Source organism: Oryctolagus cuniculus, chromosome 15 (assembly GCF_964237555.1).
Source record: "Oryctolagus cuniculus chromosome 15, mOryCun1.1, whole genome shotgun sequence".
Classification (NCBI taxonomy): Eukaryota; Metazoa; Chordata; class Mammalia; order Lagomorpha; family Leporidae; genus Oryctolagus; species Oryctolagus cuniculus.
In genome coordinates this window covers 17,943,000-17,967,555 of record NC_091446.1, presented here as the reverse complement: position 1 = coordinate 17,967,555, position 24,556 = coordinate 17,943,000, and the positions used below count along the sequence as shown (strand labels likewise).

Genomic DNA, 24,556 nt, shown 5'->3' with positions numbered 1-24,556 from the left:
CCTGGGGCTGGCTTTGTACTTCTGATGTCTGGAGCTGGCAGATAACAAGTCTGTGTGGTTTCAGATCACCAATGAGTGATTACGTTGTTACAGCAGCAACAGAAAAGCAATACACCCTTGCAACCCCTTAGATTCCACATCTGTGTTTAAAAACGTTTTCTGCCTCTTCGCCAGGGCTCTCACATCTCCACTTGGTAAGACACTAACCCCCGCTCCACAGTGGAGATGAAAAATTTACAAAGGAAAAAGTACATACTTGTTCAATATATGTATACATATATACCATATCATTCACCATTCAAAAATGCAATTCAGGGGCTAGTGCTGTGGTACAGCAGGCTAAACCTCTGCTGGGACACCTGCTCCCACGTGCAAGTGCTGGTGCAAGTCCCAGTACTCTGCTTCTGTACGGCTTCCTGCTGATGGGCCAGCGAAGGCAGCAGAAGATGGCCCAAGCGCTTCACTTCAATCCCTGCCACCCACGTGGGAGGGGAGACCAGTGGAGTTCCTGGCTCCAGCCTGGTACGCAAAGCCCTGCTTGCAGACAAAAAAATTCTCTCTCTCTTTCTTTCTCTCTCTCTCTCCTATCTACCTCTTCCCACCTCTTCCTATCACTCTACCCTTCAAATAAATCAACAAATGAATCTTTAAAAAGAGAAGGGCAAACCACACTCAAAGAAGAGTGTAGTTGTTAATAACGAGACCTCTAATACCCGAGTTTCATTTTAGTCCCAGCTCGACCATTTGCACGGCTGTGTGGTTTGGGGGAAGTTACGGACGCTTCTCGAGTCTTTGTGATGGTCTTTCACGTGCCACGCTGGCTGCGAGGTAGTGATGTACTCCACAATCACTTGGGTTTAAGACAGGGAGATCTGCCTGCATAATCTTGGTGGGCGTCATCCAATCAGCTAAGAGCCTCGGAGAGGAGCCAAGGCTTCCCTGGGAGTGCAGGAAATCCCACCTGTGGGCTGTGACCCAGGCCTGGACCTGACATCCCCACCTGCCCTTCCAGACAGCCTGCCCTGCAGATTCTGGGCTTGCTAGGCCAGCCTTCAGGATGGCATGCAGCCAAGTCCCTGCAAGAAATGTCTTAATCTATGTCCCCTACTGCTCCTGCTTCATGACTGAACTCCAACTGACACAGTCCTCAACAGTCCTCTGACAGTCACAACAGCACCTAGTCCAAGGACAGTCATGAGGATTCAATGAGAGAATGTGCGAAGATGTCTGGCACACAATCATCGCTTGGCAGTGTTTGGTAGCATTCTATGTTGTCTGGAACAAATACAGTCTTTCCCTCGCCCTAGCCATATTCCTTGCCATGTGACTGAGCATGCTCCCATGCTGAGTCAGTTTAGTCATGTGACTTGATTTGGCCAATGGGATGTCAGCAAGAATGACACAAGCCAAGGCTTGAGGAGTGCTTATGCATTGGGTTTGTCCTTTCTTGCTGTGCCCAGAACCCACCCCCTCCCCCAAACCACGTGAAGAGGCCCAGGCCAGTTTGTTAGATGATGAGAGGAATATTATCCCATCACACATTTTCCTGCCCCAACTGAAAATAAGCAACAAAGTCCCCAAAAGTAGAGCCTGTTAGTGGGTGGCAGCTCATCACAGATATGTGATGGACCCTAGTCAAAACCAGCACTGAGTTCATCCCAAATCGCCTACCTACTGATTATTCACTAAACAAATAGTTGGATTTTTTTTTATTAATTTATTTGTTTGAAGGTCAGAGTTGCAAAACAAAGAGAGACAGAGAGAGAGAGAGAGCTCCTCCATCCACTGGCTCACTCCCCAGATGGCCACAATGGCCAATGCTGGGCCAAGCCAAAGCTAGGAGCCAGGAGCTTCATCCGGGTCTCCCACGTCAGTGGCAGGGGCCCAAGCACTTGGACCATCTTCTCCTGCTTTTCCCAGGCCATTAGCAGAGAGCTGGATTGGAAGTGGAGCAGCCAGGACACAAACTGGCACCCATATGGGTTGCCAGTATCACAAGTGGTGGGCTTTACCTGCTACACCACGGCACCAGCCCTCACAGATTTTTTTATGAGCTACTGTTTGAAGGAGGGGAAGTGATCTGTTACAGTGAAAGCTACCTGATACAGGAATAAAAGTGACATTTGTTTTAAACCTTCCAAACTGGAAATGACTTTTTAAAGAACAATGGCCATTATTAATTCAGGTATAGTGAAACCAGTCTGTCCCTAGATTTCTTTTGGGTACATATATGGTTGCGAACTTTTGAGACAATTGATTAATAGACTCAATACATTCAAAAACTTTATAACATAGCTTTGGATCTAGTAACTCTAGCTCAATCATTTATTATCAAGATACAAATAGAAATGTGGACAAAGATTTATGAAAAAGAATGCCCAATAAGGCGAGCCTTTTGAATGGCAATGTAGGGCTATGTAACAGTCAGTAAATAAAAACAATAAATTTTCAACAATGGAAGATTATTGAGTTGCTGCTAGTACAACATAATTGAATGCTAGGCAATAAAAAATTAGCATGTCAAAGATTTTACAATTTTAGAAAAAGTTCCAAGTTTGTTCAATGAAAAATGATAATGTAAACCAAACCATGAAACAGTGTGGTTCAAATTTTATGTAGTGTGCATCTGTGCATATAGGGGAAGGGAACTAGAAAAATACCAAAATACTGATTATATCAGGGAGTGGGATTATTGTTGGTCTTTTTATCTTTGTGTTGCTCTGTATCTTACATTTTTATAATAAACGTGTTATTTTTACTATCAGAACAATAAAAAGACTTCAGAAATCATATTCATTCTGAAAACCCATTTCCAACACCAAAGCAGCAAAGTCATTCACTCTAAGAGCTAGGACAAGAGGGACTTCCCCTGGGAATTTGCTCCCCTCTTGGGTACTCACCTGTCTCTGGCCTTGTTCGTTACTTATTGCTGTGTCGTCATGGTGAGTGCTTCAAAGTCGTGCTGTGTTTACCTGGAAGGCAGAGCACACACATCACACATTTGCTAAAACTGTGATGGAGGAGTTGTTGTGATGTCACCTTCAAACCACGTCTGGTATGAGACCACTTCTGCCTCAGCTCTGCTGCCCAGGACTGTGATGAGCTCCCCAGGACCATGAAGAGCTCATGTCCCACAACTTCTCTGAAACTCTCAGGTCCAGACACACTGGCCCCTGTGCCACTGTTCCCTCTCCCCAGGCAGACCCCTGCCTGTAGAATGTGGTGCTTCCAGTTCCCTCTGCCAGAAACAACTCCTCCTCCCTGGCTGGCTCTTTAACCTCCTTCAACTCTTTGCTCAAATGTCTTGTTCTCCCTTCCCCCCAACTAGAAAAAAAAAAAAAAAAAAAAAAAAAAAAAAAAAAAAAGAATCACAAATAAGTCCATTAGAAATGGGCAAAGGACTTGAAAAGGCATTTCTCCAAAGATGACCCATAACTGGCCAACAGGTATATGGAAAGGTATTCAACACAGTAAGCAAGAAAATGCCATCCAAAACTACAATGAGACATTGTCTAATGCTTGTTGGTATGACTCTTATCAAAAAAACAAAAGGTAAGTATTGGTGAAGATATGGAGAGATTGGGACCTTTGTCCATTGTTGGTGGGGTTGTTAATGGGGCTGTTGTTATGGAAACAACATGCAGATTTCTCAGAAAATTAAATGGAGAACTGCTACATGATTCAACAATCTCACTTCTAACTATTCATCCAAAACAATCGAAATCAGAATCTTAAAGAGATATCTGTATATCCATGTTCATCACATCATTATTCACAGTAGCTGAGATACACAAGCAACCCAGAAGTCTCTCAGTGGGTGAATGGATAAATAAACTACAGGACACACATATAACAGAATAGCATTCATCCTTAAACAGGAAGGAGCTTGTACCACACGCAACACATGGATGAACCTGCAGTACATTATGCTTAGTGAAATAAGCAGATCTGGAGGACGAACAATGCATGACTCCACTTCTATGAAGTATCTAAAATCATCAGACTTGTGGAAACAGAGTAGAACAAGAATTTCCAAGTTCTAGGGCAAGGGAACTGTTCAATGGGCATAAAGTTTCAAGTGTACAGAACTTAGTTCTAATTATGTACAATGTGCAGCATTGTGCCTACAGCCAATACTGCTTAAAACTTGTTATGAAGAGGGAGCTCATATTGTATGTGTTCATAGATAAAGAATGCTTCAAAAAGTTCATGGAAAGTAGAATTAAAAGAATTTATTTGGGTGTTAAAAAATGGAATCCAGGTATAGTTTTTTGATAATAAGCATTTTCCATGAACTTTTGCAGACCCCTTGTTTATCTTCTCAGTGGGGCCTACTCTGAACTCTGCTTCCCACCCTTGGAACTCACGGGGACATCCCACTGCTTTGCTTTTCTCTACAGTTCCTAATGTTGGGGTCCATCTCCCTCCAATAGGCGGGTCTCTGACAGAGCCCAGCCTGGAGGAAGAGGAGACACTGCACAGGTGTTCGCCGAATGAATACTTGGCATAACTCACTCCACAGCACCGTGTATGTGCACTGCACTTTACTCCCCTGACCTCTCAGGACACAGCTTCAGTTCCAAGTTTCACTCAGGCTCTGAGGGCTGGTGGCATCTGTCAAAACTGATGACACTCAAGTGGCAAAGTTCAGTTGCAGCAACACATCCTGGGCTCATGTGAAAATCAAGCTTTCTGTAGCTGGCCTGACTCAGTTCCCCAAGCACCACCCACGTCCTGGCAATTAAGGCAATCTATCAGTGTTACACAAAGATCATTCCAGAGACATTCAAAATTCCAGCATGTTTTCCGTGGCCTTTGAGCCTCTCAGCTGAGTGATGAACTCAAAAGTGATTTTCCTCTTTCCTTGTCAGACACACAGGCACACACAGTAACATGGATTTATGGTGTAAAAGGCCAGGCTAGCCTAGGACTCAGAGAGCTTGATCCTAGCCTGTCCCCTTCACTTTGTAGCCATGAGTTTAGTTGAGTCTTGGACTATAAAAGCCTCCATTTCTTCATTTTAAAAGAGAAATTAAAATTCTTTATTTATTTTCATTTTCATTTGAATAGCAGAGAGACAGAGAGAGATAGATGTTCCATCCATTGGTTTACTACTCAAAATTCCTGCAACTTCCTGGCTCCAGCCATGCTGAAGGTAAGAGCCAGGAACTCAATCTGGGTTTCCCACGTAGGTGGCAGGGACCCAAGCACTTGAGCTAACACCTGCTGTACCCAGGGTGTGCATGAGCAGGAAGTTAGATTGGAAGTGGAGGAGCTGAGACTTAAACCCTGGCACTCTTACGTGGGATGCAGGTATCCCAAGCAACAACTTCACTGCTGTATCAAACTCCCACCCACCCTGACAGAGAACCCAATCTAGACCGTCTCTGTGTACCCCTTTCTTGCTCTGGACTATCAGAGCTCCATGAAAGGCTAAGTCTGCAAGTAGGATGCCGGAATAGCCCCAAGCTGCCTTCTCTCCTCCACTTGACCTGCCTTCTCTGTCTACTTCCTGTATAAAGCCTCCTACTGTCACCTCCCAGGACAGACCTGACTGTGAGGGGCTGCGTGAGGATGAAACCAGCAGGCTCTGGGTCGACATTCACCTCCTCCCTTCACTCCAGTGAGCCCAGGGACAGAGACGATAGGAAATTGTCCACTCTGACCACCTCTTCTCACGTGCTATCTCCACCTTCAGAGAGGACCTCCAGGCTGCCTGGCCTTGCTCCACACGCTTCTGTCCAGCTCGGTCTGCCCACCGTGATGTCAACAGGCACATTGTGGATCACTCACAATGACTTTCTGTTTCTCAGTGTTTCACTATCCCCGTAGCTAACTTGTATATTCCCCCATCGTGCAGAGGAAACTGAGGAACAGGCGTTAAGTAGTTTGCTCAAGCTGATTCCTCTGCTGGTGAGGAAAAGGACAGTTCGCGTTTTCAGGTGCACTGCCCTTTCACCCTTCCAAGAATGGTTTGGTGCAATGGACTTGAAGGAATGAGTCACTGCCCTGAGCATGTGGGGCAGACATGGGCCAGACTGGAGGAGCTAACATTGCCCCGGCCTTTACCATATCTTCTCCTTAAAGAGGTAATCATTAGCAGGACTTAACTGTTGAGCACCCACATGTATCTCATCTTGTTTCTAACTTTTCTGACAGCTCTTTGGGGAAACAGGGGCCCAGGGAGATTAAGGAACTGACCTGAAGACAGCAAGGCAGTGACTGGTACAGCCAAGGTCCCTACCCAGGTCCCTACCCAGGTCCCTCTGCATCCCTACTCTGCAATTCCTTCCAGTGATGTTGGTTATTGGGTGCTAGGGGAGAGATTCAACTGCCTGTACCATACCCTGCTCAGGGTCCTGCTCACTCCATCTGAATCCTGGTCACAGAAGCCAACAGCAGGAAGTCAGCCTCAGCCCCCGCCTCTTTCCACCTGAGCACCCCCTGAGCCCACCAGGTGTCCTCCCTGCCCCAAATACCCATGATCCTCCTCAGCTATCCCACTCACAGGGGTCTTGAAATTGCCATATTTTGTATGATATCTGCACTTGCTCCTGGACAAAGGCCACAGGGGGGACCGAGCTTGTGCTAAGTGTATCTTTGAGACCCCTGCATTGTGCTAAGAAGTACACTGTATTTCACTAACACCTCTATCAGTCCTTAAATGAAAGGGGCTGTGACATGGAAGGGTTAAGCAGCAAGTAGGCTGTGAGCAACATGACAACAAGAGCTCCGCTGTATGCTTGGAGGCCCTTCCCTGGACCCGTGACTTCGATGATCACAATAGCCCAACAGCCCCTCAAGGTGCATGCAAGTGTTTTGGAGGCTGTTTGCTCATTTGTCTGCCACAGAGACCCTAGCGCTCAGCAGATTCTCAGTGTTAAGACCCAATCCCCAGCACATCGTAGAAGCTCACTCACACAGCAACCAGTGCTGAGTGAGCACCTCCTGGACAACCATCTGCTCCGTGGTTTTATGAAGGAAGGGAAGGAAGTGTGCTGGGTGCAGACTTTGAAGGCTGGGTCTACTCATCTCCTTGGTCTAACATCTTTGGGTTTTTCTTAGGGGCTCAAGTCCTTCTTCCCAGCTGGACTGCCCCTTGAATCAATACTCAAAAGGCCAGATCTTAAAAGTGGCAATGAGGCTGGCGCCACGGCTCAATAGGCTAATCCTCCACCTGCGGTGCCGGCACACTGGGTTCTAGTCCCGGTCAGGGCGCCGGATTCTGTCCCAGTTGCCCCTCTTCCAGGCCAGCTCTCTGTTGTGGACTGGGAGTGCAGTGGAGGATGGCCCAAGTGCTTGGGCCCTGCACCCCATGGGAGACCAGGAGAAGCACCTGGCTCCTGGCTTCTGATCATCGAGGTGCGGTGGCCGCAGTGCGCCGGCCGCAGCGGCCATTGGAGGGTGAACCAACGGCACAGGAAGACCTTTCTCTCTGTCTCTCTCTCTCACTGTCCACTCTGCCTGTCAAAAAAAAAAAAAGTGGCAATGATACACAATTTGGAATTGAAAACTGGGGGGTGGGGGGAGGACAGTGCTGTGGCATAGCAGGTAAAGCCACCGCCTGCAGTGCCAGCACCCCAAATGGGAGCCAGTTCGGGTCCTGGCTGCTCCACTTCTGATACAGCTCTCTGCTATGGCCTGGGAAAGCAGTAGAAGATGGCCCAAGTCCTTGGGCCCCTGTACCCATGTGGAAGACCTGGAGGAAGCTCCTGGCTCCTGGCTTCAGATGCGGACAGCTCCAGCAGTTTTGTGGCCGACTGGGGGAGTGAACCTGCAGATTGAAAGCTTTTCTCTCTCTGCCTCTCTTTCTCTTTCTGCATAACTCTGACTTTCAAATAAATAAAAGAATCTTTTTTTAAATTTTTTTGACAGGCAGAGTGGACAGTGAGAGAGAGAGACAGAGAGAAAGGTCTTCCTTTGACGTTGGTTCACCCTCCAATGGCTGCCACGGCTGGCGTGCTGCAGCCGGCGCACCGCGCTGATCCGATGGCAGGAGCCAGGTACTTAATTCTGGTCTCCCATGGGATGCAGGGCCCAAGCACTTGGGCCATCCTCCACTGCACTCCCTGGCCACAGCAGAGAGCTGGCCTGGAAGAGGGGCAACTGGGACAGAATCCGGTGCCCCAACCGGGACTAGAACCCAGTGTGCCAGCGCCGCAAGGTGGAGGATTAGCCTAGTGAGCCGCGGCACCGGCCAAATAAAAGAATCTTTAAAAAAAAAAAAAAAAAAAAACTGGGATATCAGAATTCTGATTCCACAGATGTTACTCATCTATCAGAATGGCCCTGGACAAGTTCTGGAAAGCAAGGTAATTTGTGGCTGTTCTCGAATTATATTCTGCCTGGAATGACAGAAGTCTTTCTCATGGGAGGATAGTTAGTTTTTTGTTTGTTTGTTTGTTTTTGTAATAGGTGGGAAAGTAGAATATGAAAATAATTCAAGTGCTATATTAACAAAATGCTCCAGAACACTGTCACACCGACACTCTCCCTCCCTCCAAGTCCCTATGCTTTTCACTCACCCATACTCCCCCTTTCATTTCCACCCAAGAAAGCATCTGAGCAGGTGAGCAAAAGCAATTCCTTCTCACTTAATTTACAAGGTCAGGGCCGGTGCCCTGGCTCACTTGGTTAATCCTCCGCCTGCAGCTCTGGCATCCCATATGGGTTTTGGGTTCTAGTCCCGGCTGCTCCTCTTCCAGTCCAGCTCTCTGCTGTGGCCCGGGAAGGCAGTGGAGGATGGCCCAAGTGCTTGGGCCCCTGCAGCCGCATGGGAGACCAGGAGGAAGCACCTGGCTCCTGGCTTCGGATAGGTACAGAGCACCGGCCGTAGCAGCCATTTGGGGGGTGAACCAACGGAAGGAAGACCTTTCTCTCTGTCTCTCTCTGTCTCTCACTGTCTAACTCTGCCTAATAAAAATAATTTTTTTTACAAGGTCATTGTTCCCAGGGTGAAGCACTTGGTACTACAAACGCCTATGTCCCAGATCCCGAGAAGTTGTGAGCCTATTGAAAGAACCACAATATGGAGGGAGAGATCCCTAGTTTATGGTCACGTTGAGCTCTGAGTGGGGAGCAAGTCTCAGCTCTGTTGACCGTGTGACTCTGGGAGCCTAAATGACTTCTCTGAGCCTCAATGCCTCATCTGAAACACAGAGAAGCTCCTCATTACGTCACAGGGCTGTAAGAATCAGGGCACAGGGTAGAAAGGCTGCACAGTACTGCACCCAGTCCAGGAGCACAACTCTTAGTGCCGGTCCTCCTAACGACTCTGTCTGGACCTCAGGTTTCCAGCCATTGGGATAGGAAGGACACCTGTGATTTGTGACAGCAGGACCAATACTGGCTTTCCTCACCTCCTAGCTCCTCGGAATACAGTCTTGAATAAGCTGGAGAAAAGAGAGAAACCCCGCTAGCAAACGCACCACGACTTGCTGCATAAGGAGTGGCTGATACTGTCCAGGGCAAACTTCTCTGGAGCTGCTTCTGTCTGAAGGATGGGAAAGGTCGGCCTTCACCCTCTCTGGCAAGCACACGGGGAAAGTGCAGGGCAAAGCCTATCCTGGCCTCCCAGACCCTGCACGTGGCATCAGCTAATCACAGACCTTTGCTTCTAGAACTGAGTGCTATGGGTTTCCTGTCAGGAGGGCAGGTCCCGTTTTGTAAGCTGAATTTTCTTTTTTTTTCTTTTCTTTTTTTTTTTTTTTTTTGCTGTTTCTTAAAGGATGATGTAAAACTTTCATTTTTCCTTTGATTGAAACAGAGTATTGTGATGATACACTTTTATGAATTTTAAGGTCAGTTTGGGGAGGGAGCATAACCCACTCCCACACCACGTGGTGGGGTAGATCTATCTAAGACTCTCGGGGCAGGGCCACTTTCCCAAAACCTCCTGTGGTTGTGCACCTGTGCCAGCTCTGGGCTTGCCTCTCCAGACAAGATTGTCAGGACCAAGAACAAATAACCGAATTAAAATACAAAACTAGGGGAGAACACTTGAGTTCACCTTGAAAATAATTAAATCAAAAAACAAGCAGGACAGGGCCAGCCGACAAACCGAGTACTCGCTGGCGCCAGGCTGCAGGGCCACATGGTCCTGGGAGAGCATTTCTACCTCGTGCCCAGGACAGAAGGACTTCAAGGACATTTCCAGGCCTGAGCAGGCACCCTTGTGACGGGGCTGGCAGATAGGGAACGGGCGTGTGAAAGGGAACTCAGAGCCATAAATGCCCCCATGGAAAATCAAGGAAACACCGGGTGAGACAAAACTCTTATTTCTAGGCACTGCTTACCTTTTGAAAGCATTCATTTATTGCAGAAAATTGGAGTTGTGAGGGAAAATAAAAACCAAAAGTAAAAACTACCCATAAATCTCTCTCCAGAAGATATTAACTGAATAATTATTAGTATTTTGATACAGTTTTAGATTGATAGATAGAAATGTATATGGGGGTGTAATTGAAATTTTGAATCATACTATCTATGATGTTTTGTGACCTATTTTTTCTCCAAATATTAAGTTATGAGCATTTTCCCATGTATTTATTCTGCCAAATTATGGTTTATAGCACCTTATTGTATTCATTGCATTACATCTTATATATAGTGTATATATAATGAGTTACAGCTATTTCAATTATGCAGTCATATATACATTTCAACACACATGTATGCCAGTGTATTCACATACGCTTGTTTATTTAACCAATGTCTTTTTAACCTCATTTCTATTTAACCTCATCTTTTAAAAAATTTATTTATTTGAAAAGTAAGAGGCAGAAACAGAGACAGAGACAGGTCTCCCATCTGCTGTCCACTCCCCAGATGCCCACAACTACCAGTATCGGCCGGGCCAAAGCCAGGAGCCAAGAACTCAACCTGAATCTTGCACAGATGTGGCAGGGACCCAACTACTTGAGCCACCATCACTGTCTCCCAAAGCCGGCACTAGCAGCAAGCTAGAACCTGGAGTGGAGTCGGGACTTTAACACGGGATACAGGCATCACAAGCAGCACCTTAACCCCTGGGCCGGATGCTCACTCCTGGAAATTTCTGATTTCTTACTATTATAAGCAATAACCACACAATAGCTAATGTTTATTGTGTTGCGCATTCTATAAGGACTATCTCATCTCAGTTTCACAAGAAGGCCACAGGGTGAATATTGTTATCATTCCTGTTTATAGCTGAGAAAACACAGGCAGAGAGACGTTAAGAAGCTTGCCTGTATTACTCAGCTTCTTGTTACTGTAACCAAAATGCCTGAGAGGAGCTCCTTAGGAGGGAGAAGGTTTATTTTGGCTCCCAGTTTGGAGGTTCACAGTCCAAGGTCAGAAGGCCCTGTGGGTTCAAGCGTTGGGCAAGGCTGCAGCATGGTGAAGGGAAGATAGTGGGTGAGCCAGGAAGCAGAGGGAGACAGGAAGCTTGCTAGGCTTACGTAACCACCCTCCCTGCAGAACAGTCTTCCCAGGGCAAAAACTCAGAGAAAGAAAGACCTCCCACTGCACCCACATCCCAGGTGCCTTAATTAGATCAAATAGCCACCTTTCATCCATTAACCATTAAGATAAGGCTTTGGGGAACAAGTTCCCAACGCCCAGGTCTTTGGGGGCATCCAGACTCCAACATTACCCAAAATCACTGAGCTAGCACCATTAGGACATGGATAGGGTCACTACCATCAGCGCCCCTCCATCTCCCTGAAGACGTAGAAGCAGCCAGTATGTAGCAGGGTCAAGACAGCCAACAGGGAATGCTCAGCTCTGCCATGATGCCCACTTCTGCCCCACGATGTCAGGATAGGGTGACCTCGTACCCACTGTGAAATCTGAGTCTCAGTTTCTTCACCAATAAAAACTAAAGTCCCTCCCAGCTCCACCTTCCAGTCAATTCCATTTCATTGCTAAGAAAGATACATGGCATCAAGGCAGAGGCGCTTAAGCTAGATTTCTCTAAGCTCCTAAACCTGATGCAACTACTTATCAGCCTGAACTCATGAGCCTTGTTTCCTCATCTGATAAACGGGGATGCTAGCATTGCCTGCTTCACAGGACTGCTTCAAGAAATAGCTGGTACGATGTTTGTCAAGTGCTCCAAACAATGCCCCACAGTTGGTAACACTTAGAAATGACTTTAAGCGGAAGCTTCTAACACTGAGAAGTGAATGTACTGGAAGCATTTTTGCCAGCTTAGCCTCAAAGTTTCCCTAGTGAGGCAGTGGAATAAGGCCCTTGACAGGGCCAGCGCTGTGGTGTAGCCAGTAAAGCCACCACCTGCAGTGCCGGCAAGCCATATGGGTGCTGGTTTGTGTCCCAGCTGCTCCACTTCTGATCCAGCTCCCTAATGGCCTAGGAAAAGCAACAGAAAATGGTCAGGGTGTTTGGGTCCCTGTACCCACATGGGAGACCCAGATGAAGTTCCTGGCTCCTGGCTTCAGTGTGACCAAGCCCTGACCTTTGCAGCCATTTAGGGAGATCTGTCTGTCCGTCTCTCTGTGTAACTCTGAATTTAATTAAAAAAAAAAAAAAGAAAATTCTGTTATTCTAGAAGGTGAGAATGAACTGTAGCACCATCCACGTCAAACCAGGAATCTCACATGCAGACCACCACTTACTGGTTGAGATCTCAGGATGGATTTGACAGGAAGCTTCAGGCCAAAGCTGACATCCAAGGGCTTCCTTCAGTACTGGTGCTGATGGGGTTGAGTTCCCTGAGCTCCATGAGCCCAGGCCTGCTCAGTAACACACCCAACAGAAGACCTGGCCTCTCCAGGCCAGATCCAAGGTGAAGGCTTCAGTCCTTGCATAGGGTCCTCAGAAGGCAAGGAGGCCAGGATGGCAATGTCACTTGCTCCTGGGGCAGGGGCATGGGGCTAGGGACAAGCAGGTGCCAATCATGATCCATGCCTTCTCAATGGTCCCCAAGAATATGCATCCGTATTCTGCTAGGAACGGTTTGACTTTCTTCCTAACCAGTAAGAGAAAGACAGACTTTTGTCTCTCTGTGTGTTTTCAAACCCTCAGAATTTACTATCCCAAAGGCTTCCATAGTCTCCACTAGGCAGCCACGGGGTTCAAGCAGATGGTGTCTCGGATGCGTCACATGTAAGAAATATGAGAAGGTTTCCTTCTTGCCACTCAACGGGGTGAACCGAGAAGACGAGGCACTGGTTGCTGAACCAACTCACTAACTTGCTGCTGCTTTGAATCCAGCACCCACACCTCCCTGAAGACATGGAAGCAGCCAGGACGCAGCAGGGTCTAAAACAGCCAATAGGAAATGATGCAACAGATGGTAGCCCAAGTATATGGGTTCTTGCAATCAGTATGGGAAACTCACAAGGAGTCCCGGACTCCTGGTTTTGGCCTGGCCCAGTCTCAACTGTTGTGGGCATTTGGGGAGTGAGCAACCCATGAAAGATCTGTCTTCTATCTATGTATCTATATATTTATCTACCTCTCTCTCCCCTGTTTGTCATTCAATAAATAAAATAATAATAATTTTTAAAGAAGTAAGATACAATGGCTTCAAGGAAATACTCAGCTCCCCGGCGATGCCTGCTTCTGCCCCCTGCCACCCTCCTACAGATCCGATAGAGGCTGCATTTTTCTCCCTTCCCATTTCTTGTATTTTCTTCCCACACAAGAGGCTGTTTCAGAAGTTGGAAAGCTGCCACTTGCACCATGAACTTCCCTTGCCCTCCCACCCAGCCCTGAAAGAGCTTTTCTGTCGGAAGCCAGAGCAGACCTTTCTCTCTGTGGGCCTTGAGAAGAGGGGAGAAGGATTGGCTGTGGAGAAACGGGGGACCTCAGGGACCTTTCCCGCTGAGCATTAAAGGGGGCTTTCTGAAAGGGAGAAGAGAGCCATGAAACGCCTCCAGGAACAAAGATTTCCCTGTTGCAAGATTCCTCTAACAATGGTGGGACAGGCGCCAGATGATACTGGAATGGAATGTTCCCTACGTTCTCACACATTTTCCTCCTAGAAGTGTATCCCTTCATAGGGGAAAAAAATTCCCAAGCGCATTATGGTTCAGTCTCCAGGCTACACTTCCTCTCCCTCCATCCACCAAGCTGGCAGATTAGACAGGCACAGAGGATTAATTGTTTCCCACGCAAAATGCTACAGCGTTTCTAGCTGGCATTTGATAGCTTCTTCAACAAGAAATAACACAGACTCCTGGACATAGAAATTATTTTTTTTAATGAAGCATCAACTCTATTTATAACATAATAAGATCAGCACTAAGACGTGCCCTTAGAGATCATTTATTCCACAATCTTCATTTGGCAAATGACACCCCTGAGACCCAGGTGAAGTGAAGCCCGGGTCAGGCATGGATACGGTGGTCAGGGAAGGCAGCTGGGCTCCTACAGTCAAGGAAGAAATTCCCTCACCGATCGCTGAGGAAGCCGGAGCTGTGACAATGACACCAGCAAAGCACAGGTGTCCCCACCACCACTCCATGCCCTAAGAAAGACAAAAAGAATGTTTAACTAGTTGCTATTTTTTATTTCCAAAAGAACATTACAAATCCAGAACTATGTTGGATTCCTGACACCCATGTTGCCACGTAGGGTTTGAAGTTTTGAATCAACAACAGGAGAGGAAGCAGCACAAGTTTCTTGGGGTTAGGACCCTGCAGCCTTGTTCCCCAACACTCCCAGGCCCCAACTCCTAAGTCAAACCTTCCCCCACCCCCAAACAGATTCACAACCCACTTGGCAGCATATTGACTTTCTGTACCTCTTCCTCCTTCAAGAGGCTTGACACTCCCACTGACTATCAACTGTGGAAAGTGCTGGAAGCTAGGGAACAGCAAGAGAAGAGGGAAATACATAGGGATTTCCCCTGGTGGCCCTGCTGGGAAAGGGTTAACAGTAATTCTACACACACACACACACACACACAGAGGTGGGGGGGAGGCAATGTCAAAATCACTTAGCACTGAGCAGGTGAGGGAACTGAATTCAAGACTCAAATTACCAGAGGACAGAGACAGGACTCAGATCTTGGATTTGAGTGTGGTGTCCACCTCCAATCCCAAGCATTTGGATAGAATACCTGCCCCCATGGACACGAATATCGTTGAAAGGGTAAGAACTGGAATGATTGTGAAGAAAGGACTCTGGGCAGAACTTTTGGACTCAAGAGAGAGAAATTAAAAGGCCTGGCAGCTGGGGAGCCCCTCCAGTCTCATCACTGAGCATGGGGGGTGGAGCCAGAGGGCGTCCCCCAAACTCACAGGGACTCTTCCCCACCCTCCCACTCTGAGCCTCTGACGTTCCAACACAGAAAACCCCTTCTCCCACGAGAAGACTCAGCAGTACACCCACCGCCTCATCCTTTCCTCCTCCCCTCCCTTCTCCTGGTGCCGTACCCAAGGCCTCTTGTAAACAAAACCACCAGCTAAACTCACCCAGGAGGATGACTGAAAAGCCCTCTTGAAGGTTGTCATGGTCATTAGCTGGTTACATTTGGCCAAGTCACAGCCTACTAATCCTCCAGCGCGACCCAAGCAAGACCACTGTTCAGGGTCTCAGCCAGAGCTGTCTTTGAGATGTCAAGAACTGGAGCCTTTGAACTTGAACTTTCATGAAGATGGGAGTGGATTCAGAGAAAGGGGAAAACATGAGAAGCTCAAAACACAGACAAGCTTTTGGCTGACACGGGTTGGAAAAAAGGGCAGTGATCTTTAAATGAAAACCAGCAACGTGCTGGCCTGAGAGAGAGGTGAGGAGGAGGGTCCAGCTACATAAGACACCTTGGCCACAGCCCTAGGTTCCTGATTCTTGTGTCAGTCATGCCCACCTCCAGGCACAGGCTTCCACCCTCAACAATCTGGCCAAGAGTAGTCTACAGGCTTCTCTTCAGTTTTTTTTGTTTTTTTTTTGTTTTTTTTTTTTTTTGTTTGTTTTTTGTTTTTTTTTTTTTTTGACAGGCAGAGTGGACAGTGAGAGAGAGAGACAGAGAGAAAGGTCTTCCTTTTGCCGTTGGTTCACCCTCCAATGGGCCACCGTGCAGCGGCCGGCGCACTGCACTGATCCAAAGGCAGGAGCCAGGTACTTATCCTGGTCTCCCATGGGGTGCAGGGCCCAAGTACTTGGGCCATCCTTCACTGCACTCCCTGGCCACAGCAGAGAGCTGGCCTGGAAGAGGGGCAACCGGGACAGAATCCGGTGCCCCAACCAGGACTAGAACCCGGTGTGCCGGTGCCACAAGGCGGAGGATTAGCCTAGTGAGCCGCGGCGCCGGCCTATTCAGTTCCTTTTAGCACAGCTAAGATAAGAAGCATGTCCCTTAAATTAACAGGGGCCAGCATTGTAGCATAGCAGGTTAAGCAGCCACTTAGGATACTCACATCCCATATCAGTACATGGTTTCAGTCCTGCCACTTCTTCCAACCCAGCTTCCTGCTAATGTGCCTGGGAGGCAACAGATGATGGTCCAAGTATATGAGTTCTTGCAATCAGTATGGGAAGCCCACAAGGAGTCCTGGACTCCTGGTTTTGGCCTGGCCCAGTCTCAACTGTTGTGGGCATTTGGGGAGTGAGCAACCCATGAAAGATCTGTCTTCTATCTATGTATCTATGTATTTATCTACCTCTCTCTCCCCTATTTGTCATTCAATAAATAAAATAATAATTTTTAAATAAAATAAACAAAAATCTATAGAATGCTGAAGAAAAACAACAAAAAGAAAGAATTACAAAATATGCAGAGGAATCACATTTCTACAGTAAAATGTTATGATCTTCATACAGGTCATGAAATGCTTTGCTGATAACCAAATGCACACACCTGAAGATACAAACATACGTTGTGTATTTTGCTACTCCATATTCACTGCTCACAGCAGACATCACTAATCAATCACAGTATTTTTTCCGCTAATCAGAGACTGATCTGAGAATCGTTCTCAACACAGTTTTCCAGACAATCACCCCAATTAGTCAGGGTCAGTACTGGAGATAAAGCCTATTTGCTATCTCTATTCTTGCCCCAGTGCTGGAAGAACAAGAGTGTGCCTTGCCTGGTTACTTCCCCTCTAATTTCATTTTTCTTTGTATCAATCACGAGACCCCATATCACCATTTGCATTTCTTGTTTCCCAGGCTATGATGTAAGAGCCACTTAGATCTAATTTCCCATGTCTCCCCCATTGAAGTGCAATGTTTTTCCATATTAGAACAAACCAGTGCCTAGGCCCCTGCACTAGTTCTCTTTCTTTCCAAACTGAATGAACGTTTTTTGTGCTGCTTGTATTACAGTGGTGATGGCCCTGTTAGAAAATTCCTCTCTGCTCAGACTGGTGTCTCTGTCATCTTTATGACAAGGTAAGGTTTTTCAAAAAAGATTTATTTATTTATTTGAGAGGCAGAGTTACAGGCAGAGAGAGAGAGAGGTCTTCCACCCACTGGTTCACTCCCCAAATGGCTGCAAACTGGGCCCATCCTAAGCCAGGAACCAGAAGCTTCTTCTGGGTCCCCCATGTGAGTGCAGGGGCCCAAGGACCTGAGCCATCCTCCACTGATTTCCTAGGCCATTAGCAAAGAGCTGGATTAGAAAAGGAGCAGCCGGCGCCGCGGCTCACTAGGCTAATCCTCCGCCTTGTGGCACCGGCACACCGGGTTCTAGTCCTGGTCGGGGCGCCGGATTCTGTCCCGGTTGCCCCTCTTCCAGGCCATCTCTCTGCTGTGGCCAGGGAGTGCAGTGGAGGATGGCCCAAGTGCTTGGGCCCTGCACCCCATAGGAGACCAGGATAAGTACCTGGCTCCTGCCTTTGGATCAGCACGGTGCGCCGGCCACGGCGGCCATTGGAGGGTGAACCAATGGCAAAAGGAAGACCTTTCTCTCTGTCTCTCTCTCTCACTGTCCACTCTGCCTGTCAAAAAATAATAAAAAGAAAAAAAAGAAAAGGAGCAGCCAGGACTAGTACCAGCTGCCCATATGGGATGCTGGTGCCACAGGCAGAGGCTTAGCCTACTTACCATAGCACTGACCTCCATCATTGTAAGTTCTGATGGACCTATAAATGATCTCCTCCTCCCCTAATTCATCTCAGTATCTGATTTCCACAGCTAGGGAGGCATTCTTCCCTTCCCAGGGGCCGTGAGCCATCAGGGAAGGCACGTCATGCAGTGGTTAAGAATCCAGGCTCGAAGCTCCCTCAGGCTGGCTCTTCCATCAATCAATCACATGGCAGCAGGCCTGGAAGTCAGTCTCCATGTGTGCTGGCTGGAAATCTGCTAGTCCTCCCAGGTCTTGTTCCATCCTGCTCTCTGCCCCAGAGTGTGACCTCTGAACCACATCCACAAGCTCTCTGATCCTCTGGCTTCCCACTGGGTCAACCAATGGAGAGACCACCACCCAACTGCAGGGAGGAGAGTGAGGCTGGGGTATTTATTTATTTATTTATTTATTTTTTTAATTTTTGACAGGCAGAGTGGACAGTGAGAGAGAGAGACAGAGAGAGAAAGGTCTTCCTTTTGCCATTGGTTCACCCTCCAATGGCCGCCGCTGCAGCCGGCGCACCGCGCTGATCCGATGGCAGGAGCCAGGAGCCAGGTGCTTTTCCTGGTCTCCCATGGGGTGCAGGGCCCAAGCACCTGGGCCATCCTCCACTGCACTCCCGGGCCACAGCAGAGAGCTGGCCTGGAAGAGGGGCAACCGGGACAGAATCCGGCGCCCCGACCGGGACTAGAACCCGGTGTGCCGGCGCCACAAGGTGGAGGATTAGCCTATTGAGCCACGGCGCCGGCCATGAGGCTGGGGTATTTAATTCTCCTGCTCATCTGGTCCCTCCATCCCTCCAGGCGCCACTGTAAGCTGGGTGTGTGCCACCTGTCAGGTCCTGCATTCCACTTTAAAGTTTCCCTACACTTGCTCACACTTGGAAAGCAGATCTTGTATTATTAATTCCTGTTCTGACTGTGCCCTCAAATTCAGAGCTCTTGACTGACACAATCGGGCATAAAAGTCTCATGTCTACCATGAAGAATAAAACAACAGACTTAACTCCAGATTTGCATATCCTAGATCATGTTCAACATTTGCACTTGGATGTTGCATTAGTCTCCTACAGCTGCGGTGACAAACTCTCACAAACTGTGTTGCTTAAAACAACAGATATTTACTTTCTTGCAGTTCTGAGGTCTGGAAGCCCAAGGTCAAGGTGTCGGCAGGGCTATGCTCCCTCTGAAACCTGCACGGCAGAGTCTTGCCTTGCCTCTTCAAGCTTCTGCTGGTTGCCTGCCGTCCTTGGAGTTCATGGGGTTGTAGCTGCATCATTCCAATCTCTGTTTCTGACATCACACGGCCATTTTCTCATATGTCTGTGTTTCCTCTTTTACGAGGACCCCAGTGCCTGCTGCAATGTGACCCCCACCTTATATCTTCCAGGACTGTATTTCCAAAGAAGATCACATTCTAAGGTACTGGGGATTAGCACTTCAACATATGCTGAAGCTGACTTCAACTCATAAACATATCTAATAGGAACATCAAACTTAACAGGCTTACAACTAAGGTATGAATTCCTTTTCAACCAGCCCATACCATTTTCCCTATACCAATAACTGGTAACTCCATTCTCCTAATTTCAGAATGAGAATGTGGGCATCACCCTTGTTTCCTCTCTTTCACACCCCTCATCTCATTCATAACTGTCAGCCCATGATGTCAACCAGGCAGGATATTTAGTTTTTTCTCTAGACGTTCACAGCTCAAACATCACTGCCCCTCAGCAGTGCCTTGCTGTAGGCAGCATTTCATTTCTTTTATGGATTTTTTAGAGGGGTTTGTGTGCATGAGTGCTTTAATTAGTAACTTACTATTCATAAAATACTACTTTGTGTAAAGCAGCAGTTGCAAACACAAATGCCTACAAAGTCGCAGCAGGAAGCATGAGTGTGAGAAGCTGAAGCAGGTGCAATCACACGCATCAGCTCTCAGAGAGGGAGGCACAGTGGGAACTGGGGATTTTGTGACCTGTGTGCAGAGATAGGAGCTGCCTGGCAACCACTGCTACTTCAATGCAGAAATGTGGGCACAGTCCTGGCGGATCTTTTCACCCTCCAGGTCAGCTTAATAATTAAGTTGCTCTGCAGGATTTCCCAATTTTTAAATATTGGCTCAAATACATAAAACCCTAAAATGGGATGAATCAACCCTTGACCTGCCAGTTCATGACCTCCAAGTTAAAGGAATGTGCTCTTGTAAACACTGACAAATTAGGTAAGTAGTGGGAAATGACCCTGAGAAGGAAGGAAGGAAGGAAGGAGGAAGTCATTACCAGCTGAGTGGAAACACTTGAGCACAAGTCAAAGGTGTTACTCAACAGAACACAATGGAGAGACGACCGTTATTCCAGTAAAAGGGTGGAAAGGAAAGAAATAACACTGGAAGCATAAACTAAGGAGCCCATTGGGAGATCCAGCTGCGAGGATCTGAGGATTTGATTTTATTCTGGAAATAATAGGGGATGGCTAATACTCAGCCGCAAATTGGTTGTGCAAAAGCAAGCCACCCCTAGAATATCTTTCCTAAAGTATGAGTGCCTCCTTCCTCTGTAATTAAACTGGCGGACATGCAGTCGGTGAAGAGCTGAAGAGGACTGCAGCCCTTTTTGATATTGGGTCAGCTGAAACCTGAGCCCACAGCATCTCAACTGATCTGCTGACTTGACTTTGTTCTTTTTTCCCAAAGCTATTCTTTTGTCATTCTCTCACTGGTAATGTGTAAGCTACCCCTAACGGGCCACCTTGAAGTCACTCAATGTAGGCTCCCAAAGTCCTGTGACAATGAATCCTACCCCATGGGGGACACTATCAGTCCCCTTGAAATCACAAGTGTAGAAAAATGGGGATTGCCCAAGAGGATAATGGTTTCTGAGTGCAGAAAAGGAGGCCCTGGCAGCAGGTCATGGGCTTGAGTGATGGGGAGGAGAAAATTCTGATTCCACTCAGGATAAGCTCAAGAACAGAGTGGAGAGGTCAATATTTGCATTTTTCCAGTGGCCATTTGATAGGAGACCTCTGCTCTGCCCTGATGAGACTCTTTCTGGTGGGTAGTTTATGCGTCATGTTGCTATAAACACCACCTGCATCCCTTTCACCAACTGAAAACAAAGCTTTTTGCTGTGGATAGAAATGAGGCCAAATAAGGTGATTCCCAGAGGCTCCAACTTCCCATGCCTGGGAGAGGATCAAGTAGAACAGGGGAGCCAATCCTGAACTCTCCATCCTACTCAACAGTGAGGAGGCCAGGGCACCCACACCCATCACAGTTGAATAATTGAGTCTTAATCTACTCACAAGTGATTCCAAAATCCTAAAACGTGGGTTATTCGTTCTTTCTAATCATGTGGATTTGACGTCCAAGCAGCCGAAGGTAAATTCTGGGATCCTGTTCCACAGTGGTGGGACCCAGTCAATGGGCCACCACACAGTTATCATCCACGTCCTAGATTGTGGGAAGTGATGAGAAGTGACCCTGAACAGTCAAATGAGTGAAAAGAAGTAGTAGAAGGAAGAGAAGATATATGGGGAGGAAATGACAACTCAATACCAGTATTTGCAAATATGGGGATTCAAGAAGTTCCTGAGCGCTATCCCCTGTACTCTGCTGTAACCAGAACTGATGGTGTAGAGGATTCCAAAACTGTACACGCAGCAGGCTACAGATGATGTCTTAGAAATGCAGAGTTAGGAATAGTAACAGCAACAACAAAAGGAAGGAACCAGGTCAAACTCTTAACAGAGGTTGCCTCAAGGATACAGAACCCTGTACTTTTCTCTATCCCTTTAATATTTTATATACTTTCTAAACATTTCTGGATTGATCAGAAATTGATTATTTCTACAATAAGAATAAAAACACAAAAGCTGATGGAAAATAAGGACAAGAAATGGGACTGTCAGAGACTGGTGGAGGGTGGTAACTGCATAAGGGAATAGCTCAGCCTAACCCTGGCCATGCAAACCACAGCTCAGAGTCACTACTCAAAGCCCATCTAATAAATTGTAGTCCACATAATAGTCAAGACAAAATCACTACCAGCCACCAGCCACAAGCCCGTCATCTCTACCACAAATGCTGATTTCTAATAATGCCTCACATGCATTTGACCTTCTGGTGAAAACACTTCAACAATTCAAACTGCCCTGTGTGTCTGTCCATCTCTGTACTTAACGACAAGAGGTGGCAGATAAAGAGTTGCATGATTCCTTGTATATAACACTCTGATATATAATTTCTAATTTTTAAAACAGTTTTTGAATGTCTCTTCTCTGACCTTCAGCACTATCTGACAGAATTTGCTGGAAGTGAATGCCCAAAGAAATGGGGCCATTTGCCCGAGATGGTGCAGTATGTTAAGGGCAGAAACAGAACTGGAAGAGATCTAGGAGCTTCCCAAGCCCACATCCTTTTTCAGAGGCTCCTCTGCCTCTCCCAGGGAAGAGCCTGCTGCACGTTGCTTATCTTGGAGGTGCGCACAGATCCCTGCTGGGCCTGAACCATCTTTTACATCCACGGAGGAGGATTAATTTCCATAGGATTTTAGTCCAACTGGAAGAGAATGGAGAGTTGGTTTCAAACCAGAAGCCAAAGTACTGTGAATGATATGAACTGCTGGGTAAAGTTCACAAACACAAAGGTCAGGCAGGAGACCACAGAACTACCCAGCATTTGCAATACTCAGAAAAATCACAGTCCTGATCATGAAGCTCTCCGGTTGTCCAAATTCAATGTACTGGGTTACTTTTTCCTTCTTTTTCTTTCAAAACAAAACAAAACACATTGCACGATGTTCTCCCACAAGGGATTCCACAGCTGTGCATACATGACCACAGTCTGGCTGATTCACAAATATCACTATCTTATTTGACCAACCTATTGACTCACTAGGTCACTGCCAGATAAAGCCCTTCAATGTGAATTGTTAATAAGAAGGGACATATTCGGTAAGCACAAAATCATCAAAAATAATCAGCTCTGTAAAGAGAGTCAATTAACATAAAAACAAATAAAATATAAACAATTAATATAAAAAGCAAATAAAACATAAAAGCAAGTGGGAGTGCAAGCATTAAAGACACCTCGCCCGCATCCCAATACTGCAGGTGATCCTGCAAGCTCCAGTCTTGTGTGTACTTCTAGTTTGACTTGATTTACCAATACATGAGTGAGCACAGGCTGATGAGACAGAGCTGGTTCCATAGGATATGTCTTAAAAGCTAAGTTAGTGTCAGAAAGACTGTGCCACAGGGCCAGAAACACCTTGAGATTCTTGAAGCACCCAGACTCTTGAAAGGAATAGTGTTGGCAGTGTGAAAATGTGAGACCCCAGCTCCCATGCACAGCGTGTCCCTGTCAGCCCACCTAGCAGAAATCTGAAGGGCTCAGGTGAAAGATGCCACTTAGATGGTTTTAATGTTGTTTAAAGGATAAATTCCTTATCCACAGACAAGTAGATGGTCGGTCACTCTCATGCCATGATTCATAGCCAAGGGAGACAAGAATCAAACAAGAATAATAATGTGACTGTCAACAGAAAGTTCATGGCCTCCAAGTGTTTAGAAAATGGTATTGCAAGAGGTTTAGTAAAATTAACTTGGACAAGCAATTCTCAAAATATGGTCTGCAGGTCTCTTTGTGACCTAAAGGTCCTTTCAGGAAGGATCAAAGATCAAAACCGTAATGATCAATAATCAATTCTATTTTATGAAATAAAGATATTGTTTGCCTTTTTGACTAGACTGCCATTGGCACTAACATGGCAAAAGCAGTGGTGGGTAAAATTGCTGGCACCTTAGCAGTGTCAAGATAGTGGCACCAAAGTGTAATAGTAATCAGGGATAGCACTGTAGCGCCATGGGTTAACCAGGTTAACCACCAGCTGTGATACTGACATCCCATATGAGCACTGGTTCAAGTTCCAACTGCTCCACTTCTGAACCAGGTCCTTGCTAATGCATCTGGGAAAGCAGTGAAAGATGACCCAAGTGCTTGAGCCCCTGCCACCTACACTGGAGACATGGATGGAGTTCTAGGATCCTGGCTACTGACTGGCGCACCCTGGCTATTGCAGCCATTTGGGGAATGAACCAGCAGATGGAAGATCTCTCTCTCTCTCTCTTTCTATCTCCCATCCAAGTACTAACCAGGCCCGACCCTGCTTAGCTTCCGAGATCAGATGAGATCGGGCGCGTTCAGGGTGGTATGGCCATAGACATCTCTCTCTTTCTATCTCTCTCTCTCTTTCTCTCTCTCTCTCTCTCTTTATCTGTCTCTCCCTGTCTCTCTCTAACTCTGCCTTTCAAATAAATAAAAAATCTCTAAAATAAAATAAACAAGGTGAGTTTGTCACTACAAAAAAGCAAATGATGACATCTGATGCTGATGATGAAAGTTGAGCTTCCACTAGAAAGGTGGAATTTCTGAAATCGAGGGCCCACCACCAAGATCTTTACAGTTTCTCAATACCCACTGAATTTTCCAATGAGATTTTGGCATTAAGGAATGTGAATTTTTAATATTTATAATGAAATC

General features: G+C 46.8%; 1 long non-coding RNA gene across 2 annotated transcripts in view; it reads right to left on the bottom strand.

The window, feature by feature from the left end:
- LOC138845302 (uncharacterized) overlaps positions 1-24,556 on the bottom strand; it is a 67,960-nt gene that overhangs the window by 18,167 nt on the left and 25,237 nt on the right. Inside the window, exon 2 of one of the 2 annotated variants that reach the window (XR_011382260.1) lies at positions 2,901-2,972. This is a non-coding gene — a long non-coding RNA (uncharacterized lncRNA). Of the gene's footprint in view, positions 1-2,900; positions 3,232-24,556 lie in introns of those variants that run through there. The other variant, XR_011382259.1, reaches the window with a different exon arrangement.